Consider the following 24,115-nt stretch of genomic DNA (forward strand, 5'->3'; position numbering starts at 1 on the left):
TATACAGACCAAGTCCGGAATTAATAAGCACCTATTTAGTTGCATGCGCAAGCGCCTTGCGTCTATTTGGATCGTTAAGGTGCATAACTAACCGCCGTGGGGCGTTTAATCTTTTTACAACAGCCGGTGTGACACTAATATTATCTATGATTTATTTTAATAACTTCTCGGTATGCGTGCGCGTCTCGGGTGTGCAACAATTCGAGCATGCCAATTCTAAAAGTGCGTGCCGCTCGCGCGGCTACCGCGCACAACACACGAAGTCGTTTGTCCTTTCGGGCAACCAGCTGCCGCCGCTCGCGAAGACGAAGGTAAACACACACGAATTTCGTGTTTGCGCGTTGTGTTCGTTCGTTCATACAACTATGTTGCCACCATCTTCATTCACACTTTTGCGCCGCCGGTGCTCGCGCTCGAGTTTATTGTGGATCTGAATTTAATCACTGTTTTAACGATTTGCATGTGCCGCGTCCGCGCCGTTTATAAAAACTGCGCCGGTAATAACATTACATCAATGTCAATTATCTGCCTTTGCGGGGCAGCTAATAAAATCAATTCGTGAAAGAGTGCATCAACTAAATCAGGCAAAACGGCAAAACACTCTGGGCAAAAATTGAGTTTTGAATTATTGGTCCTTTCTTAAAAATAACACACTGTATATGCACGAAATAAAGAAACGGTTGATAATAAATAAGAGGAGAAATTGTTATTAGCATTCCCAACGAGCGTAGCTTATCGTCCAAGCGCCTTTTCGGCACGAACTGAAATATCGAGCACGTGCCTACCGATTTCTACCTCTAACCCCAAAAGAAAAAAGACAAAAAGACCGAATAATCTATCACTGTTTCGACCTGGACCTTTCAAAAGGACCACGGAGTTCCAACGGTTTGTTAATTTCCTTTCGCTACAGTGTTTTTTTTCTTCTCTTTTTGAATAAGATATGACATGATAGACATTAGTGTGCACAGTGCAGCATTATCTAATCTCCGTTGCGTTCCTCAAAACGGTCGGCTGGTTCCGTAATAGGGTTGTGCTTGATAAAGAGGCGCCGTGCGTTGATAAAACTTAATTAAACGGTGCTTTCGGGACGGATACGCGCGCGAGCATTACACCTTGATTGACCTGCCTAACATCTTGCACCTTTGTTGAGCAGCGATAAGCGAAGTTAACTTATAACTTTTTAAGTAACTGTCTTTTAATTTTTGAGACTTCGTAGCTAGGGGTATTCACGCATTGACGACTTAATAAAAATTAGTTTTCAAAGACGATTATCGTAAATATTGCAGCGGGGTGATTTCATAACGTATAAAAGATGCAATAATCATTAGTAGAAATTTATCGAAAACGTTTTATGTCTGTAATAATACTTCATTGGTAAACTAGCATTTTATTTCGTTATAATACGTTTTTTGCTTTTGATTTTATAAGAATTGTGCGTTAATTATTTAAAATTAATTTAATGACATTCCGAATATTATATCTTGCTAAAAATGAACAGTAAATGAGTACGATCGAATGCGAAACTAATTTAATCTTAACTTTCCAGTTATTATTTCATTATTATATCCATGTTAGAGCCGGTGGAAATCGCAATCGCTGAAATAAGCGAATTTAATGTTATTAATCATCATCGCAACGACTCGACACACTTAATTTACGAACAATAATGTAATTATTGTAATTACAGCGATTGCTTTAATCGAAAATATAATAAATAATTAATGCTTTTGTACACTTTTTCCGTATGAAATTGGATAGGAGTTTAAACTTTGAAATTTGTAAAACTAGTTTGTTTTCTTTTTTCTGTGCGGCGCGCGGAGCGTGTGTGTTTCGAAAACGAATATTTTGTATCTATATGCACAAAATATAAATGTCACGACGTCTTTATAATGCTTTTGTCGATTACTCAATGACATGTTTATTGCTTTTATCTCAGACACTTAATCGCATACGCACGTTTAACTAACTTACTTACTATTGACATCGATATTTTCGTACTTAATATCACTTACCGTGTGCAGCAGGTGGTTTTTACGAGGCGCGCGCCCACGACTCAAACTTCTAGCGTTTCCAGTCAGAGACTTTAAAACATATTCATGCGTCGTCTAACGCACGATGAGAAAATAGAGAAAGCCGTTTTATTTTCGCAATAAATTATCATCGAAACAAACGCGGTAGCGAACAGCTAGAACATACTCAATTGCTACTTATTGAGCAACACCATTATAATTTTGTGCGTAGTTTCAATGCGTGTGCTTGTCTGCAAATTGTTTTATCGCGTGCGCCGATGAAGACGAAGATTCATACGCGCGTGTGTGTCGCTGCCATATTAGGCAAATTCGAATTTATCATAATTATACCCGGAGATTATTATTAGCAATAAACGTGTGCGACTTTTTCGTTGGTTGCTGGTGCGTCGATAACCGTTTTGCCATAAAAATCGATTAAATATAATTAAGCCATAAATCAAGTAGCGCACGCGTCGGACGCATTTACCTGCCGATATCATCGGGTAATTTCATTATAATTACATAGGTTACACGAAAACGCGTGAACTCACTACACAATGCACCAGCGGACGCTTCCTTCTCACTCCAACGAGGACGTGTGGATATCTAAATAAAAGTTTTACTGTGCACGATGGCCAGGAAACGTGCAGTTCCTTATTATAACCGTTCAGAGGCGCGCAATTTATGTTAAAAACAGAAATAAATTGCGAATGATTTATTTTGCAAGAATTATGTCTAGAAAGTACGAATTCGCTTTGCTGTGAGGTGTAAAACATCGGTGTAAGTAGGTGTGTTGAGATGAAATTGTCATTTTGGATTTTACGTGCCGTAAATACATGAAATTACGATGTTTTATGTAAGATTCTGTTTTTACTACACTTGACGGTCTAATAATAATGTATGTTTCTTAAGTGTGTTAATTGGTTGATCAAAGGGATGAAAGGTGAGAGGGTTGACGTCAACACCACTACAAAGCGATTTCTTCGATTATAAACCAATTTGATCGATGAGCGCTTTTAATCTAGAATCGTATCATCACCTGCTCACACGTCGTGAGTGCTGGTAAAGGGGTATCGTTACACACTTTAGATATCGTATTAAAAATCAAGATCATGATTTATAGTGCTATCTATAATGGCTAAAAAATGGTCACAATGTTATTTTAAAGCACAAAAAATATCATCTGTGGAATATTTTAATGCACATCGACTAATCCATTGAGTAAAAAGTTATATTAAGCGCATATTTAAAAATTATGAACTATTTTTTATTTTTTTGAATTCTGTTTACAAAAAATGCAAATTCAATGCGCAAATTCTAAAATAAAATCTTTTTTCTTTTGAAATTATTCGCTGTGTATGCAACATTAAAGCCTTTGTACACAAATAAGTATCACTTCCAATAAAAATGAATGATTAATGAAAAATCTATAGTGTTAGGTTAATTTCCGCCGCACGCGGCTCAATTAAAACGATTCGCCGTACTCGCTGCATATGTATGAGTGACTGCGTAATTTTTGCGTGTGTTGCGATTGTGTGTGCACCTCGCGAATATACGCGGCTGATTAAAAGTGCGCGCGCGCCGCTAATTAATTTACTCACTTACGCCGGGCGTAATTCAGGCCCCGCGCGCGCAAATCGTAATGAATCACACGCGCGCACACACCACACATCGGCCGGGCGGTGAGTACAAATGGACATTATGGACGGTGTCGGCGCGCGGAAAGGAAATCGCGGCGTAAAAAGCAATTACACTCGTAGTCGTGGCCGCGGTCTTTAATTGAAGCGCACGAGCCCACGAGCTAAGTGTAATTTCTAGTTACTAGTTACTAATTCTTACTTTCAGCTCGCCGCCGACACCGCCGCGTCTGGATGATAAGAATAACGCTCGGTTTAATTGTATTAATAAGTTGTGATTTTCATTTTACACGTGCTTGCACACGGGAAGACACTTAAAATGCATTTCTAACGAAATAAAATGTGTGCGTTGATGAAAAAATCAGTTTTTATCGGAAGAAAAACGTTTATAATCATATTTTTTATTTGTTATGCTAAAATGTATTTATGACAATAGACATCTTTATTTTTTGCGCGCGTGAAGCAGTCTGGGCCGACAATAAACCACTTTGCCTTTGACATGGCAATTGCAGAGAATATTTGCGGCGTTTATCTTTTCGCTACTTGACTTTAACTTAACGCATTGCATTGCTTTGCGGCGACTTTAGACGCGTCTCTGGATCGCAGCGCAAATCCAAGCCATCCGTCAGTTTTAAAAGCCACGCATGAATATGTATCGTAACGGGCCTATCGAAAATCGATCTACCAACAGGCCGGCCGGGTCGTACCTAAGTAGCACCGTGTGGCTGCTGCTAGCGAACCGAAACAACAAATAATCTCGCGCGCGCGCGACTCCCGACGCATGCATGCATTCCCCAGCTCCTCGGCGTGCACGGATGGTAAAAAAGATAGTGGCACATAGGTTGTCGTTTAATTACGAATTCATTGGCAATAAGTCTTTTTGACAAATGCATTAATCTTTGAACGGCGCTCGCCTGCGCGCCGTTCGTTTGCTTCAATTAAAGACCATCGGTTAGAAAATGCTCCCACAGCATCGAGTTGCTATACATATGTATGCATGGATAAATGTTCAGGCGATTTAGAACGATGGAACAAAACGGGAGCGAGGAGCGGGTGGTAAGTATTTAAATGGCGGGGCGTCGCGCTGCGTGAGTTGGGGAATCACTGATCGAACACGATTTTTCTTTATTTTTTATGAATAAATCATTGCCATCTACACGCGCACACACAACAAGCATACCTATATGGGTTTAACTGTATATATTTATAAACAGTTTAAAAATTGAATCTTTTCGCTGGCAGCTGAATGGAAACAAATTTTCGATGGAAAATTAACTGCGTAATTGATTCGAAAGCATGAAAAAAAACTTCACAGCACATTGAAATTGTCGTCTACACATTGCGACTCGTCTAGAAACCACCAGTTTGGCCATCAATCAATCAATCAATCACAAATCAAACTCAAAATCTGGGCGATTCATTGAAAACTTGATTATGCTATATATGGAAAGACAGAAGACATTTGCCGGCCTCAATTCTTGCGACTTCAAATCCAATTATAGACGTATCGATGTATCGGAATGCAATTAACGAGTTTTACTTTTAATTTAAGTTTAAATTTTCAGCGTCTATAAAATAGTAGGCAAACATAGATATTCCTAATCGTTTTAAAGTTTGTTTGATGAAACAAAAAAGTGTGTTTAAGGAGCTTAGAAAGGACATCAGTTTTAACAAGTGTTCGGAGGCATTGAAACGGTGTGAACGACGTTGGTTTATGTTAATCAGATACCAGTAAGAAGATGCATCGGGAACAATCAGAGCAGGCGGCAGTGCAAGTCGTGTTTTGAATGGAATCGACGCACCGAAACAGTAAATCACTTGTCGTCCTCTTCGTGCTGCTAACGCTTATCCCAACTTTGAAGTTTTATCAGTGCAACAATACTGGTAACCATTGCTAGTTGACTGTTTAAGTTTGACTTTGTTTTGAGCATTTAACACATACACTGAGTGTTCGAGTAAAATATAAAATTGACAGGGAAATTAAGATTTGCGATTTAATTAACTTGTGGGAACAAAAGCAATTACCTCATGGAAATGGAAACAAATTTGTTTGCACGCGCGCGCGACAAAGTCAGATAATTTATGTGAGGTGGACGTTTGGCTTAAAAGATTAGAAACCAGCCAAGGGTGAAATGCGCAGAAATGAGGAAGGAGCGCGCAAATTATATGCAACAATTAAAATCGCCGGCGTAATCAAAACGTTCATTTATTACCGTTTTAATGCGATCTGTAAGTCGCGCGCGGCAGGTGAGTGCGCTTTGGACGTAGAAGAGCGCCTACCGTTTCTGGATTTATAGCTGTAGAATGTGCCAGCGCACCGATCCCTTGTGGTGCACGTCGGATTACATGAAAAACTATTTTCTTTCTTGAGCGGCGTTTCCGACCTGATGACTGTATCGGCGGCGCGCTTGCTTTGCCGGCTCATGCGCATAAACTTTATGGCACCGCGCGCGCGTGTACGGGCGAAATTCATTCATGTGTGATATTCCGAACGAGATGTTTCCGTGTTTATAAATCCTAAAATGTTGCATACCTAATAACCAATCGCTTGTTACTATTTATCGTTTGCTTGCTAACGGTCCGTAATTTGTTTTTCTGCGATCTTCATCACTGAATGTCTTCATTTATTACATTTATTAATATCTATCCGTCTTTTTGCAATACCCTCTATAAGCAGATGCATAAAATAAGTTAAAAGTGTTCAAGTACAAGATATGTGCTTGTCCAACTATAGCGCGCTGAGTTTCGGCGCGGTGCCGTGCAACAACTATGCACTAAAGTCTATTGTTTTAAAGCATGCAATAAGTTTGAGCTTTTGTCAAATAAACGGGAAGCGCGGCGCGGCTTATGCAAGAAACGCGAAACGCTCGCCGGCATCGAAGTGATAGCGCAATGCTACCGCAGCTTCTTGCCGCTTTGGTGCGTTTGTTGGCTGGGTCGTGTATGTTGGTGTATGTGTTGTGTTTGAAAACACCGGAGTATAAATAATGCTTTCTCCTCCATACGACTGTCGCCTGTCCAATTGTTTACTTGCGGGTTATAAACTCGGCGCGTCCGCGGCATTGAAAGCGCAGAGGCAGGCATCAGGCTGGAATAAGATCGATCACCACTCATATCTGCCTATCAATTCGATCGCTTATGCTCGCGGGCTTTGTTTTCGAGGGACAAAATGTGTTGTGTCCGACGAACAATTGTATCGATAAATATTAAGTGCTTATTTATCGTGGCACGCCGGCTATCTGTTTACTGATGGAATGCTGCCGGGGATTTGCGCATCAATCTTCGATCTACCTTTATACGGACGCTGACGAAATGTATAAAATTTAAATCCGTGAATAGTAAGCATTAGAATAGAAACTTGGTTAGGTGCAACTGCGCATAAAGTTATGCAACTTATTTCACATGTTAAATTAATTGCCTAACTTAGTTCAACGATTTAAGCACATCAATTATTTCTCTTCATATAATATTAACATGATTTTATTATGTCCTTTATTACTTTAGTCATTTAATGCATAATTTTTGATTAACGATCGCGTAGGTACGATATATAAATGTTGCTGTCTATAACTATTATGGCACTTCCGGTGACAAGCGAAAACTAATAAAATTATAAACTTCTTAAACCAATACTAGGCAATGATTTAATTACCGTGAGATATCAATTAATATTTCCTGATTTTCTAGATTATTTAAAAATAATTTATTACGTTTAATCAAGCATTTAGATATCTTAAATTGAGTCATACACCTGCTGTATGTAATTTTATTTGTTTTATTTTAGGGTATGTCTATGAGTCAGTTTGAAAGTACACTTTTCATGGAACGATTGGTTTCAAGCGAATAGTTTTATGATGTATTTTATGCATTTTATACGTTTACGAATGTTTTCCTTCTTGTTACTGCTAAAAATACACGAGCCGCAACAAATTATACAATTACATATATAATATTTTCATATTGCAATTTGTGCGAGATAAATAATGAAGGTTCAATTGAATCGATTTTTTTGCGAAATGAATAATGAATGATTGCTGCGGGTGTATTTTGCATACGGGCAAAATAAATATGAATTCAAGAAGAGTTAAAGAGTTTAATTAATTTTTTTGCTGAAATAATTATTCATTTACGCTTGATTGTCGTTTATCGTTGTGATAACCTGCTGTGTCGTTCCGTGTTTCGGCACAGTATTCAAATTACTCGACGCGGTTAATATGCATTTCATCACTTTCTTTATGCTTGTTTAAGCGCGCCACCTAGGTTGATTAATATATTATTTAATTGCGTTTAATAAGCTGCAGCATTTCAGATGTAAATTTTTACGTTCATTTTGTGGTGCACCAGTGCGCATCATAATTGATATAATAAATAATTACCCATACAGCGAGCTTTAGAATTTTTCTGTTTGAAAAAAAAATGGTTAGGTATATGTGGTTATGTACTAGTGCATTGAGACTGATTGCAGCATGGGTAGTAAAATTAGCTGATAACTGTAAGCCATAAATTACGAGACAATCCATTGCGCTAGTGAATTTATTACGTTTCTGAATCATACGCGTGCATTATTTATAATATGCGCTGCGGTTTCACTCGGGAGCGCATCATAAGTTTCCTGATTGGTTGCAGGCTTTTGCAGGATGCTTAGATTACCAATTGCCTATTGGCAACTTGAGTCTATATTAATTTATGATGATTTACAAACGGAAATTTCTTTCATCTTGACCTGAGTGTGGTCAAGTTTTGATGTTAAATGTTTATTCATTGATTCAGATTAAATCTCCTTACTTAGGTTTAGGTATCTACCTAAAAGTGTCTTGGCAGTCATGACAGTGTACATATTTTGACTGGATCACAATTGCTCCATTAGCCAAAGAATGCGAGTGTTTACCCATCGAGGTTTTCATAATTTTTTATGATTGCTCGAATTTATATGGGTATAATGCGTCCTTTTAATCGGTGCCCCTTTTTTCTTGGGTCATGGGTTTGTGGGAGAAGCGACTAAATGTTGCGTTTAGTTAACCATCGGACGATTAGGCGCGCAGCCGAGCGCGTCAGGAAAGCCTCAAAATTTTGACTGTTTTCGGATACGAATGGTGCACCACCTACCTTTCAACTCTCCGTGGACATCTACTGAAAAGTATTAGTTACCCACAGGCAGGCGAGTTAGAGGTGCGCTGTTGCTGGAGTGTTGGTCATAGGTGGTTGGATGCGGTCGATGTGGATTTGTGTAGCAGGTGCCTCGGGCGCAAGGTGAGCCGCCCCTTCAGGTGCTTTACACGCGTTGCCACCTGCGCATCTCTTTCGCTCTCTCGCTTAATTACCAATTAAACGGCCTGTCAAATCCAGGTACTTCACTCTCGACCACACTCTACAACTCGATCGACAAATGAACTTTTCTTTCGCTTTCGGGATATTAGTAAAATTTGATATCTCTAAACACCTGTTAACTTAGGCGGTGCTAGGTTTTAGATACTGCTAACTGGGACAAATGATGTGATGAATAATGTCTGGCGAATGTGTAAAAGTGCAAACAATAATTAAAGTTTTTTGCTTTCAGGTAGCGATTGATTTCGTACTGTCCGTGGGTGGTTACTCAGACGTGCCTTTTTCGTGCCGCAACGCGAAGAAAAAAGGTAATGAATTTATCATTTATTATATCTCCTGTCTGTGATACGTGTGGTCGTGCGGTCGAACGCTCTCTTTTAATTTGAGCGTAAACAATCGCAAATAAATGAGCGATATTAATCAGTACATAATTGCAATACAAATTTGTGCACGTGCAACTAAGAAGGGTAATATTGGTACTGTCACTTGCTTTCAAACCGGTGTAAATTTATCAATCTTATTGCATTCAAACCAACAATTGCAATTTCACAAGATTATGGAAATAGGTTAGACTTATCAGTGACTAATGATTTTCGGATGTTGCATAATTCGTTTTTGTTTCTAAAAGGTACAAAATACGAATTTTTATTCAGTGTTTGGTATTCAGTGTGCGACTATACCAAAACACAGCGTTAAAAAGTGCAATAGATAATGAATGTACCGCTTGTGCTTCGTGCACATGCACACTTCTTCTCGAGCGCCGTCTCCTGCAGCGGCGGGCACCATTGGGGGCCTCTAGACCTGCCGATGCCCCACTTCGCACTAAATCACACACAAAAATTCCAATTATTAACATATTCCTCACATTTTACGTTCGCGCTCATCGGCGGCGCACTAATTAAAATGCATCCCGGAGTCTTTATAGTTGTAAACATTTATTTATTAACTTTAACCGGTTGTTCATCGCAGCCTAATTAAGATGAGGCGAGTTTGTGCTCCAGAGTTTTTCTTAAATTTAAAATTTCCTATTTCATCTATTTTAACCACTACTATTATCCGGCATGCAAATTTTCCTTGCTGAATATTATAATTTTAGTCATCGAATAAAATTTCTTAGAAAATCATTTTTTAGCGATTTAAATTCTTTGATATTTTAAAAAATTTCAAAATGCTGGTTATAATATTTAATAATAGGTATTTACCGATGATGTTTTGAAGCTCATAACATAACCAAGTTTAGCCTTTACTGTTTGCGGCTTTAATTTAATTTGTTGTAATTTAATCGTCATATTATACACGTTCTCCGAGGCTGATGTTTAAATTAAACGCCAATTTTAGTGCGCTCAATAAATAATTTGTTTACCCAGAAGACATGTTTTTCAAAATCGAAAAGAATCGTGTGTAACTAGACTAGCAAACTCGATCGATGCCCGGAGATAAATTCGTACCGATCATGCGCATCTCTTACGCGCACATATTAAATGTAAATCGGTAAGGCGTAATTTATGCAAATTACGCACTCGGTGCGCTTTCGCGTGCCGTACAATACCGTTCCGCGAGCGTCAATAAAAAGCCCATACCGAAAAATTCGCCTTCGAAAAACGCTTCCCACATATCGGCGATCTGCAACATTTCGTTTGTGTATAAATCAACGCGTGCACGCCGTATTGAATTATAATTTGTAGATAACGCGCGCGCATATCTTACGGCAACCATCGCGCTCGAGTATAGTCGAGTATAAAAAAAGTGAACATCTTTGAGTATATCGGGGAGATGTGGTTTAATTTGATCGATGCCCGGCGCGGCCGCGCGATTTCAAATTGGTGCTTACGCTCGCTCCATTCGATCGCCCGTTTCATTACAGCGTGAGCCCGCCGACGACGTGGAGCATGTCCGAAATTTTGCGCGAAAAGGACGAAAAAAGCGCGCGCCACAAGTGCGACCCACGAGCGCCCGATGATGATATACATGCGGTCATGTTGTACTTACCGTTCGTACGCGCGATCCGCTTGATTACAGGTCTTCGGCTCTTATGTAGGTGTGCGATGTCCGGTGGCATGACCTCCGTTCGTCTGCGTCGTTTGCTTTTGTTTTGTTTTCAAGACCGGACCACAGCATCTTCAATATATACTGAATGATTCGATAAATATGAAAATTTTATTTAAAAAAATAAATTTAATAAATTATTAGATAGGCAACTTAATACACTTATATTATTTTTATTTGTATAACTGGTTGCAAAATTATAAGCTATTATGTTTTAGAATAATAGTTTTATTTTAATATTTTTTATCACTTTATATAAAATACATTGCAGACATGAAGGACTTGTAATCATATTCGATCCGTTTATAATAACATACTCTCTCGATACCCCCGATTGTTCGGGTGGCTCCTATAAGTAAATGCGCACGTATAATAATAAACGTGTGCAAGTGCTCTCCTCTTGTACGCGAGTACATTCGTTACGATTTGCGAATCGATGTTAAGCGCTTCTCGTCTACCTGCTACCAACCTGCTACCAGTGATGCTTCTGTTTTTAAATTTTTTACACAAAACAGTTACCGTTTGCATTTTACTATCTCTTCATCACAAATCGCCACTCACAACATCATTATAATGTGCGTATAGAAGTTTAGATGTTAATTAATGCTATTAGATGGCTTTATCTTCATTGCTGCTCCGGAGTGTGAAAAATGCACCAACTGAAATATGGAAGCATTGAATACGGCCTCGCGTTTAATTTACTTTCAAATTGCTTTTTGCGGGCTGTAGGTGTAGGCGAGATATTTCATTAAGTGAATTACCTCTGGTTATTAATCACTTTGCTGCGCTCGATTTATTTATTAAACGTGCGCCCGGCAGCGGAAAATGCGCACTCTGCGTTTCATTCACAGTAGTCCCGTATCTGATCGCTTGAAATCTTGTAACAGTTATTTAATTACTTCAGTTATAAATGGACACACGCGCCAGACCTATCAATAATTCTAATATCGTGTATTACTTATTAATTGCATCAGCAAATAGGTACTACTATTACTAATTCATTTTATTTGCTTTATTCTCGTTTGTAAATTGAATATTTTGTTGGTGAATAAAGTATTATATTCAACTTGCACGTAAAATACTACTTAATAACTAGTATGATTAAATTTCTTACCAATTAAAAGTCTTTGGAATGGATGATATCCGAGAATGAAGGAAATGAGCGTCATTTTCTTAGCAATAAAATCGAAATAATCAAGTCGACATTTGTAGTAGTTAAATGTCAAATAAATTGGCTTCTTTAATTTGAGCAAATTCCGTCCGATTTCCATCTTCATAAATCTAAGACCTAACTGGCAATAAAACAATAAAGGGTATCGTGAACAAGTTCGGCGGTTTTTTTTGTCCGAACTGCTCACATTATGGAAATAATCCGTACACAGTCGTAAAAAGTGGGTTAAATTGGGTGGTCGCGAGCTCTATTCGTTAATTGTCTTTAACAGTTTGCTCGTTGCCCCGAAAACATCATCGATTACCATCGACGTGCATAAACGTTTAATACCATTCAAATCCAAACCGCAAGCGCTGTCAGAAGCGTCGAACATCTGCTGGAGGTTTTTTTTGAAAAATTTCACGACCATTAATAAATTGCTCACTCACTCACTAATTTGCAACACAAGGGCGCATCCTTTGAGTTAAGCAGGACATGTATGATAAATTCGCCAAAAATTAATATGTTACAGTACAAAATTAACGAGGTAATAAATATGCGCTTAAAATATGATTTTAATGACCATTATGAACTTTTTGTGTGTTGCGAAAATATTTTCGGTTAATTTGCGGCGAAATTGTTTAAACTACATATTTACATAACACGTTTAAAATTAGATTTGTAAATGTGAATTAACCTCTTGGTCTGTGGCGGGCACGATCTCACCTCGAGCGACTGAAAATGCAAAACTGTGCCGCCATTTATAAAATGATACAGCGCGCAGCTCTTCGCCGTTTTGGCTGTGTCTGCGGCGTTTAAGCGTTTAACTGATTTCATTGATTATATGCCTCTGCTAACGAAATAAATCCGCATGCATATATATGCGGCGGCGGCGAGCACGCGTTTTCGTAATAATCTGCAAAAATTATCATTGCTAATTTCGCATCGTTCTCATGCGGCCTTCATTATCGTTTCTTTGTTTCGAATCTCCTCCTGCACATCATCCACTAATTTGCCGCGCATTCGCTCGAGCTTCAAGTCACGCAATCCGACACTATAAACAGAAAAGGGGTCGATTCGTATAATTTACATTTTAAAATTTTATTTAAATAATAATTTACATAGGTGCTTACATGAAACATTGTTTCATTCTATTGTATCTAGTATTGCGTGTAGATGGCGGTACATGCGTGGTAATTTAACGTAATCTTAAATTAAATCGACAATAAAAATACACAAATATTGCGCGCCGGTATGAAAAGCCGCGAAAACACTGGAAGAACACAATCCGCATTATAATTTTATGTACGGCCATTACGCGAGACGACTATTAAAATATAATTACAACAACGCCTACAATTAAAAGGCTGCGAATTCTGCGGCATCGGCTTTGGGCAAATAAATGCCGCATTATGGATTGAACACACATTATACCGTCTGAAGTATCAACATTAGAGAAAACTTAAAATATCTGCACATAATGCATCTCGTATTACCTATGTCGGTATTATGGGATAAAAATAATTTAATGCTGCTCAATAATTCGGTTCTTAAGATTGCAATTGAGAATGCTAGGGAAATCGGGAACCTCTATGCGCAACATGAAGTATATGTATTGATAGCAGTACGGCATCGAGTAAAGTATAAAAGACGGGATAATAAATAGCACTGACAAGCATTTAGTATCGTCATACAAGTACACGCCGCACACGGCATCGTCATACGTGTACTTTCGCAGGTGAGCACCGCACGAGGACATAATAGTTGTTCCCACAAAAGCGCCTAGTTATTGTGAATATAAGCAAAGCCGGGCGGCCCGAGATGCTGTAGACTGCGTACACAAATGACAAACGACGCAGTCACTCCATATAGATTAATAAAACGATGCCGAATAGTCTATTATCTACCAGGATACACTCGTTGTAATATTCGGTGTGTGTAAAACAGTATAATGGGCAAATTTATATCTTGTTTTGTTGTGGACGTTTATGTTTGGTTTGTTCCGCGCGTTTGTTTTTAGATAATTCTTTGATTATAGACCAGAGGGCTTGACCTAGAAGAAATAGAAGCTAGAAGAAGTTTTATTTGATAAAGAAAATAGTATTTTATGTACCAAGTGGGTTAAAAGAGTGTTTAAAGTATTTTAGTCACGCCCTTGGCGGTCCGTGTGTAAAGTATCACTTTTTGTGTCTCAGAACCGTGAAAAAAGTGGTAGAAGTAGAAAAACCGTTTAAAAGCATTTGGAAATCTGATTTTTTATTTTCGTGCATGAATAATTTGATATTGCTAATATTTGAGATAAAATTACCAAGTTATTCTACCAATGAAAGAAAAAGTATGCAAAGTAAAAGTTGTTCCAGAAAGCAGACAAGTGGACAATGCACTTTAGTGATACGAGATAAAACATGAAGTAGACACTAAATGAAGCCAAGATAGCATCTTAATAAAGAGCGCCTGCACAATAGCCGAAGCTGATTGCCATTTAATATCCTCCTTCTATCAAGCAGCAATAATTTACAACGCACGAAAATTTATGCGCCACATTTTAAAGGCGATTGCATGTTGCTTTTCGCATTACGCCGGCGCGCATAATGCATGCGGGCGGCTAGAGGTGTACCAGCACACCAGCAACAAGGCACATCGAAGTCCGCAGAACGAAGAATCAAGCGCATTAGGCGCGTTTTGCGTTTGATACGCAACGCGCGCGCAACGTGCAAAAAAACCAAAGTAACTACACTACCCAACTCGTAGGTACCAAGTACGAATGTTACGTGAACGTATATCATCGGACGGTGTGCGGCGAAACGCAACTACGCGCGCGCGAGCAAGCCATGAAAGGTGGTATAAAATATCTCGCCGAACTTCCTGCAGAAAACTGTTGCGCCATCGCGAACACCGCATATAACATACATCGATAAGTGGTTAGAAAAATGGGCAAATTTATGCGGGTGTAGCGTGGCCAGTCTGCGCTCTGCGCGGCCACAGGTGGATATATAGGTGTAGATGTAGCCGATGTAAGGAGCCCACATGCGCGTCTTTTTTTTCCTGCGCGCATGACGTGTGCACATTTGCGGCTGCAGTATACTACTACGATCTGTCATGGGCGCGAACGCAAACGAGCAACAACGCGCGTCCTTCTTTGTCGTGTCTCGCGCGCTGGGGTTGCACAATTGGATTTCAGACTTACGAGCTGAAGGTGTTTACTTGTGTTACATATTCGCCGTGCGAAAACCTTCGAATCCGAAAAATACCACAATGCACACAAACCAGCAATCTTTGACCTGTTCATTAATGCATAATTTTATGGATTTTGCGTGGTTTCGCCACTACGGATATAAATTCTATACTTACCATTAGCCATCATGGGCGTGCAATATATATTTTTTGAGGTCGTGCTGCTGCGCATAGTTGACTAAAGTTAAGTTGCTTTATGTGCGTTTAAACTTGGATTGATTTAACTGCGTGCTGCCACGTTTATTTTATTAGGTGTGCCTGATAGTTACGATTTGCACTAGAGTGCAACATAACCTCATTTTTGATCTACATCTTGCATGTTGCGTATTATCCTGTGTGTGGTTAGGTCGCGCGCTTGCGATGCAGATGAGTGTGTGGGTGCGACTTAAGACGTTATCATATGACGGCGCATTGTGCGCGCGGTTGAGCCACGGCTAATTTATCGACTAATTACCACACATGGCAATAAATTGTGCGCTTTGTACTTAGCCACCATGCGGCCATGTTAATGTCGTAAAATATTTGAATTGCGCAACGTTTTGCACAACGCCAAAGACGTATTTCCAGGAGATTTGTAAAATTAAATTGCATTCCAAATACTGCACCGCTTTCTGGTTGTGTTGTAGATGATATCAAAAGTCGAGCTCCGACGACGACTTAATACAAACTCGGCTTAATGCGAACGCAATAAAATCAAATTATACCACGAGCGCGAACCGAAATTGAGCATTTTAAGAACGTGTTTATTAACCTCCTGAATGCGCTTTTTTGACGTGTGAATATGCGGGTGGTCTCGCTTTTATATCCTGACTTCTTGACGTTCTCAATTTTTATTCGAATAATATACGTCCGCGCTCTGAAAAGAATAAAATCGTGTCCTGTTGTCCTGTGGATATTTTGTGCGTGTGTAAACTAAACATCTGAAAAGAAGTAAAGGCGGGTAATAAAATGATGGCGATAAAATGTGAACTTTTATGTCTTTTTATTAATACATATATTTTTTCGTTAAATTTTCAAAGATTTGTTTTATTTCGGGGTATAATTTAATGCCTCCACCTGCTGCGGCGTTACATAAAAATATCAAAAATATCGTCGATCAAATCGCTTGTGGAAAATAAAGCCATTAATGTTTATCCACACACCACTCGACAACAATTCAATCGCAGGCATCCGCAGGTTGGTCGGGTGAATGCATGTGAAAGGACGTGCGGCTAGAAAAATAGAAACAATATAAATAACTTTGCGCATCAACTACTCAGCAAGTTTAAACTAGGCTTTATGATGCGAGGAGCCGTGATTAAACTGTCTTTCACGTCTGCGCGCCGAGTCTCTCTCTTGGAGAGACAGTGGGAAGAATAGACGATGCAATGTTTATCACGGTTTAATCTATATTAAACTCGCGCTGCGCTCGCACTTGCGCGCGTACTTAAGCTATAGATTACATAAGCATTCAGATCATTCGGATGGACGGGGGCATGGCCGCGATGGGCATTTTTGGGGCCGCGCGAGCACCGCTGCTTCCTTATTATTATTATTACACATCAGAAATCATCTTCGGACGCATTCCGGGCGAGACAACGCGACGCGTTGTAACGATCTCAGAGACATTGACATTACAACTTGGCTTCTGTAGCACTCAATGGGATACAAGGAGATAATTTAATAATGCCTAGTTTTGTTAGCTATCAGATGGGAGCGACACACAAAAGCGATTTAAATGTCTCAATCACAATGCGGTTTTAAATGTCTAAATATCTAAAATATTAATTTTTCAGTTTGAAATTGTTCCGAAAATAAATTTTATTATGTATAGTACAGTCTGGTACTAATTTTAATGTTATATATGCGGTGCATGAACACAACAAGTGCTAAACTAATAAACTAATAACAAATTAGCAGTAAATTCTAATGCGTAATCATAAACGCATGTGCGTTTAAAATGAGATAAAGAACACACGCATCGTAAAATTACGGATTTAATTTTCACAATTATACAATTACAAAGTTATTATTTTATTATTTGCGCAGCGCGCGCATAATATACGACCGTTTAATCGTATTTGCACGCCGCGTTAATTGCCAAAGTTGTAATTTGTGTAAATTTATCGCAACCAGTCGATTTAAGCGCAAAGCGAATAATAATATTGCACTGATAATTATTATTAGTATTCGTAAACGGTGCCAAACACATAAAAATCTAAACAGATATTAAATACAAATGTTTAAGAGTTTCTATTTCGTTTTTAATTGTTGTAAACTAGCCAGTATCAATTGCAGCGCGCTTAATTGAACAATGTGTAATTTAATTAACATTGCATATGTCAGCGCGTAAGGTAATCGACGCACGCAGCAGTCGTGCGTAATAATCTCGACGTTTAATTTAAATGATAATGATCAGAATGAATGCAATCTAATCGCAATATCGCTTTCACTCGCATGCTGGTAGACTGCACAAATAAAAGAAGCGCGCATGTAGAGAGCGTACTTGCGATCCATTAGCTTAATTTAAAATAATAAATACTGCACCGGCCTACGTAATTTGTTATTGTTGCGGCGGCCCACGCACTCGCAAGGACGATTAGATTTATTGCCGGCGACGGCGGTGCATCTAAAACATGCAGAAATAATACAGGGCGATGAAATCTCCGGCTATAAATGTGCATTGTGCACGTTTGATGCAAATAGGTTCAAATCATTCGGTGGAAATGAATGCATTGTTCACTGCTTCGCGGGCATTGCAACGTGCGCGGGTGAATAATCGAAATTCGTGTTGAACAACGACTTAAGTAAACAAATTTATAATTCCTTTTGATAGCATCTGAGCCGCCGCCGCCGCTCACCGGCTTCACGAGTCTTGTATGCTCTTCGTATGCGTAAGCCAGTCAACGTCACTGCCGCACAACAATCAAGATTGAAGATGGATGCTAATCTCTGGAATGCGAAACCACTCGTATAGACTAAACAAGTATCAATCTTAATCCATTTGAAGAAATACGTTGACTGACGCCATGTTGTATCGTCAGCTGATTTTTCAGTGCGGTAGTTCTTAAAACAGTAGCTTCCGTAAGCGATTCTTTGTTATGCAGTACAACGCGTGCTCCTATTTTAACCAAAATGTCATATTTACTGGACAGATACCGTACGTTGCAGTTTATGCGTGTCCCGCGAGCGCGTTCCAACGTTTACACGCGGATAACATTTGCATGATGACTTATTAGATTAGCCGGGCGCGTTTGAACCAAGTTTTGTCTAAACGTCTAATACCTATCGCGCACTCGAATGAGAAATTATATAATAATAGTCGGAAGGAATTCTCGCTGCTACAGGGTCACCGCGAATGTGGTAAATCAATAAATTTTATTTATTGTTGTAGGTCATAGCTTGTGGGTCATAGCCGAAGCCAATTGAATGTTTGGGATTTTATTACGTCTTGCGGTGCCATGCGCTAGAATCGTTCATTGCTGCATTCGCGCGACGTGTCCCCTCAGTCTTCGCTTAAATCTTGTTTAAAAATAACCGGCTTACAACGTGTACTTAATGCATGTGTGTAGCCCAACACTTCTCATCTTTTTGTTTCGCCGTGAATGTCCTTTGTAAAGCGTTTCTCTAGCACTCGTAGTGAGCTTGTAAGTGTCGTTTATTTCGTATTGTATGCCTGGGCTTTTGTGTGAGTAATGCAGTCACTGATTCGAGGAAAGCGCCCACAATAATAATAGATAATTAGACGACAGTGATCAAGTGGCGATGAAAACGAACCAACATTATTCAACTTTCGCTTTACAAACACACATTTTTTTCGTTTTGTATATTTTATCGCGCTTGTTATACACTTTGTTGATTTCGTACAAGACTAATTTTATGTATAGATACAAGAAGTTGTGTTTATGTAGTACATTAGAATTCATTAGCCATAGCAAGAATAAATCCGTGCGCTTTACGATTGTTGATAATGAGTTTTTACGGTCGGGCATACACAGCTGCCGCCCCCAATATCGTAAATCGCGACGCGCACATGCACCAAAGCGTGGACGTCCACGGGCGATGATAATATTTCATAATGTATTATAGGAACGCTCGCGGTTTTTGGCAAAGCGGACGGTTTTATTAAAGCGCGGACAATAAATATCATTCTTGTTCCAGCAAAAGCCAGCCTAATAATTCGTGCCTCGGATGAGGAACCACAATGACTCAATGGAAATAAAACATTTAGGCGCATTCCTGCATTAAATTTTGCTCTGAATTTGTTGAAATTTGAATCTGTTGGAAGGTTCATCCAAGAGAGTATGCGCTCTGTGCAGTGTTGCAATTGTGCGAGTGCAATTGAGCCCAATTTAGCACTTAGAGAGACACCGAGACGCGTTTAAAATACGACATGCGAGCGGCTCGCTTAACTGTTTGTCGTGTCTGCGTTTCGTTTGACATGGCGTTTTCGGCGTTTACATCGTATTACTTTGAACACGGCGAACGGCGGACACAAAGCGAGATGTTTAAGTATTGTGTGCAGACAGAGTCGAGATGTGAAAGAAATTGGTTGCCGCCGCCGCCGCCACGCTCGCAAGTCGGGTGTAATAAGAGTGACGACGTGTTGTAGCTCGCCAGACGTCAGGACGCACACGACCTGCAGTCACTTCGTTTTTTCTTCTTTTTTGTCGTATATCTGTAACATTCTAGATATAAACTTTTTATTCGCAGTTATCTAATAGTATATATTTTAATACATTGAAATGATATCATCAAAATTAATAATAGATATATTATTAAAAGTATCCATTGGTAGTAGTAAAATTTAGTGAAATGTTTGTAGTATATGACAGGCCGAATACATCGTCACAGTGGTGGGTACAACGCAGATAAATGCGTTTGTTTATTTTTATAACTAAGCATCAGCGGCGCGCGCGTTAAATGCAGCGACAGATGGGCTTAAGATGATGTTGTCATTGAACGATTCGCACAAGTCGCGCTCGAGTCAGCTGAAGGCTCAAACCGCAGTTTTTCGTGGCGTAGTAAATTCAGCACCACGCGGAAATACCCGCAGCCGCGCGCTACGCTCGCTCGCATCGGTCGAGTGAAGAAGCGACGGGAAAATAGAGATTTTCACGATATTACACGATCCGCGCAGCCCGCAGCGCGATTTCTTAATGAAAACCGCACTCCTAATTGCCAGCGCACGTATATACACTTGTACTTGTATACGCTCGCGATGGACGAGTAACATGCATGCGCGTTAATTAATCGATTATAATGAGAACGTGTCTGAAAAACAGCTGCGGGTACTATTCTCGATACGCGCCGCGTTCGCAATAACAAGTCGACGGCGATGAAAACGCAGCGGCGTTATGTTTCATACTTTTGTCTATCGCACCCCGAGATCGCTCGTAACTCTTCTCGTCTATCTCGGAAGCTCATCTCGATGATGTATGCCGGGCGAGCTGCGGGGCAGCGTGTTTAATCGACGCGCCGTTTCGGCGCAATTTCATTTTCGTCTAGTCCGAAACTCTCAGCGCGCATCGTTCCTCAAGAATGTCGGGAATTTAATCTACCGCAAAGTGGAAAAAATCTCGACACATTTAGATGCAAAGCGCGCATTTTTAATTGGCCCAATTCTGCAAAATCATAACATTTTAACATAAAAATATTTTCATATCTTAGGAATTTTTTTCCTCAAATCTAGACGTCAGCACTGACCTAACATAACCTAACCTTTAGATATTTTTTCGAAAATTTATCAAGCATGAAATAAATCACATCCATATAACGAAATAAAAAAGGACCGCCATCGTTATTAGTATGAGTAATAAATGTCGATGAGGTGATTCATCTTTTTCCACACGCTTGGCTGCGGCACGTCGTAATAAACACATTGGTACTTATACTCGAATAAAAACGCTGTCCGATTGAGGTATTTCGTATGGGTTTCGTGCTGCCTTTGATAATAGAGCGTCGCGAAAGTTTTTAAAAGTTATTTGAACGGTCGCGGAGGCGGCGTGGGCCTCGCGTCTATTAAACGATGGTCGCGTCGTTGTCATTCACGTCGACCAGCATCAAGGTGTGAGTGCAGACACCGCTCCTGCTATTATAATAGTCGATTTTATTATTATTTCATTTCATTGTCACCTAACAACTATTAACTCTTGCGGACCGAAACGTTCCGCACCTTTTATACATAATTGGTCGACATGCACAAACTGCGCGATTAGAAAATTATATTCATATTTTTATTATGCATACGAATCTAAAAACGGATATTGAATTGTGTGGTGTGTTTATTTTATTTTTTAATTGACGTATTTTTACGTCTTTATCACAATTCAATCGTTGAAAAGTCCAAAAGACATTTAAATGTGTTTGCTTTGTACACCCACATTTCTCTCAGAATATATCCCACTAAAACAAAACACAATAATAGCTAAAGATAAGATTATAGACTCGAACGAAATTTATTGTCGAATATATAAATGTTTAAGATTACCGGTGTTTTCTTCGGTGTGTTGTTTATAGGATTTGAGCGGCTGGTAGAAATTTGATGTCGCGTTGGACAAAATACGAACAACAAAAAAAAGACGCGAACTGCACGCGGCCACAATTCGCGGCGAGTGAATTATTGCGTCTAGAATTCCCGAAAGGTTAATAAAGAATTATGGCACACATCTGCGGACGCCTGACACTTTTGCTTTGCGTCGCGTTTTTCTACTTTATATCCGGATCAAAGAGGCGAATGATTTACAAATCGCGGCGGACGCTTTTTCGGCCGTCGCAGCCACCGCATCGCGATCGCCAAAGTGTTAATTATGTTTTATGGAAATGATGAATTGCCGTTTGTCACGTGCGGTGTGTGCAACTAACCCCCAACATGCAATTTATACAACCTGCTTATAACTCGTATTAAATGAAACGAATTTAAACGCGCAAACATGTGTTAGTTAGAGCATTGTACCTGTTCATTGTAGAATTGTTAAAATATGTGAAACAACGAAACAAGATTGCGGCGAAAAGAAGGTATGACGAATTGCGAGTGCACTTTGACCTACGGAATTGTTGAAATGCTTGCGAGGCACGAGCTGCATGTTCAAGATGAAGATAAACTAAGATGTTTGATATCTGATTATGGAAATGATGTGTGATGCTCAATCTGTATGCGAAAAACGTCGGCGGGTACGTTTAATAAAGGCACGTGCTGTAAACGTTCACTGAATAAATATCTACTTTTCTTAAAAAGCGTAAAAAAATTACAGAAATAAAAAGTACTTATGTAATTTGCAGTAGAAACTTGTTTATGTTAATTTCGAAAGAGTGGAAAACATCTAATTAATTACCAAAAACCTTCCTTATCTTAATTATATTTATTTAAACGAGCTTCTTGCATCCGCTCGTTTTCGCACAACAAAAAAGTTGCTAAACAGGCTGTAATTAATGAAAATTAGTGCGTGCGTTGATTAACACCACGTTTGATCTTAAATATTTTGGTTTCGCTTGACAAGATTCATTGCGAGTTTACATTCGTCGAAATAAACATTCATTTGAAAGCTTTCCAACTCAACCTACAAATGATAAAAAGAACGCACATTTGCAAATCTGCATCTCGCAATTAATTTCGTCATTCTTTGTTTTCCAAGAGAATACGTACATTTGTAAGTATTTTAATGTGGATATAAATTGTTGGAATGTGTAAAATATGCATGAAATGTGTCCCGGGCGTGGGAACGAAACGTTTAATAACTGGACGCATTTAATGAAATTATTATACGCGAGTACTCGGAATAAAAGTTTAAAAAGTGTCGCAGACATTCTCACGGCGCGCTGCCCTTTGACTCGAAAGACTTCTCCTGTGGTTTAATCGTAACACTCGTTGCTGTAAGTAAAGTGCACGCACGAGCTGCCTACTTACTTACCCGCCGCATTGTGAGCCATTGTCGCCTGTCACCTCGTCCACGACATTATTCATGCCGACGATGATGATGGCGGACGCTACGACAAACGCGACGCCGAATTGCACGACAACGCGCCGGAAATTTACGACGGCCGGGACTGTAACGACACCTAACTGTCAACTGGTTTATGATTTACAGGAACGAAATTCGACACAATTATTCCACAACTCGCTGTACTATGCAATTGGAACCTGCTGACGACCAGCACCGGCTGAAAATTTTATCACACGATAATATTTTCAGCTTGTATATTTTGCTGAGTCCGGTACTGTTGATGAGCACATTAATCGAATGTTGTCTTCATCAAGATGTCGCCTGGGTGAACAGTGGGTACGTAACAGCGCAATATTCGCGCCTTCGCCCGAGTTTTGAATTTCGTCCTCCATCACACACACCACACACTCACCTTAACTCACACGTTCAAGTGTCCGCGATATGGTTACCGGCTACTAATTAACATGACGCAGTATCTCTTATTCTGAGTAACTATAAACTTTATCGCAGGTTTGAAAAATGACCACAGTGCTCTCCGAAACGCGGTAAGATATCAGAACTCGTTTCAGGCGGCTCGCGAGCTCATCGTACCGAACGAAATTATGATTCACATGCTCGAATTTTTACACAATATTTTCATTTCAACAATCATCCGATAAACCACTCGCAGAAATCATACGCAATTATAAATTAACGTGTTGTCTGCCGTTGTCCGCTTATTAGCATTGCATTTTTATGCTAAACGTTTCCATAAATTTCCTTGCACGTCGAACGCTTGCGAATGCCATGCAT

General features: G+C 39.5%; 1 long non-coding RNA gene across 2 annotated transcripts in view; it reads left to right on the plus strand.

The window, feature by feature from the left end:
• Nucleotides 1-24,115, plus strand: part of LOC135794416 (uncharacterized) — a 59,337-nt gene that overhangs the window by 29,605 nt on the left and 5,617 nt on the right. For both annotated transcript variants that reach the window (XR_010548888.1, XR_010548889.1), the window contains exon 4: nucleotides 9,204-9,279. This is a non-coding gene — a long non-coding RNA (uncharacterized lncRNA). The remainder of the gene's footprint in view (nucleotides 1-9,203; nucleotides 9,280-24,115) is intronic.

This window comes from Atheta coriaria, unplaced genomic scaffold, assembly GCF_025399875.1.
Source record: "Atheta coriaria isolate IRGN ID8LTWV9N9 unplaced genomic scaffold, Caltech_Dcor_3.1 hic_scaffold_6_pilon, whole genome shotgun sequence".
NCBI lineage: Eukaryota > Metazoa > Arthropoda > Insecta > Coleoptera > Staphylinidae > Dalotia > Dalotia coriaria.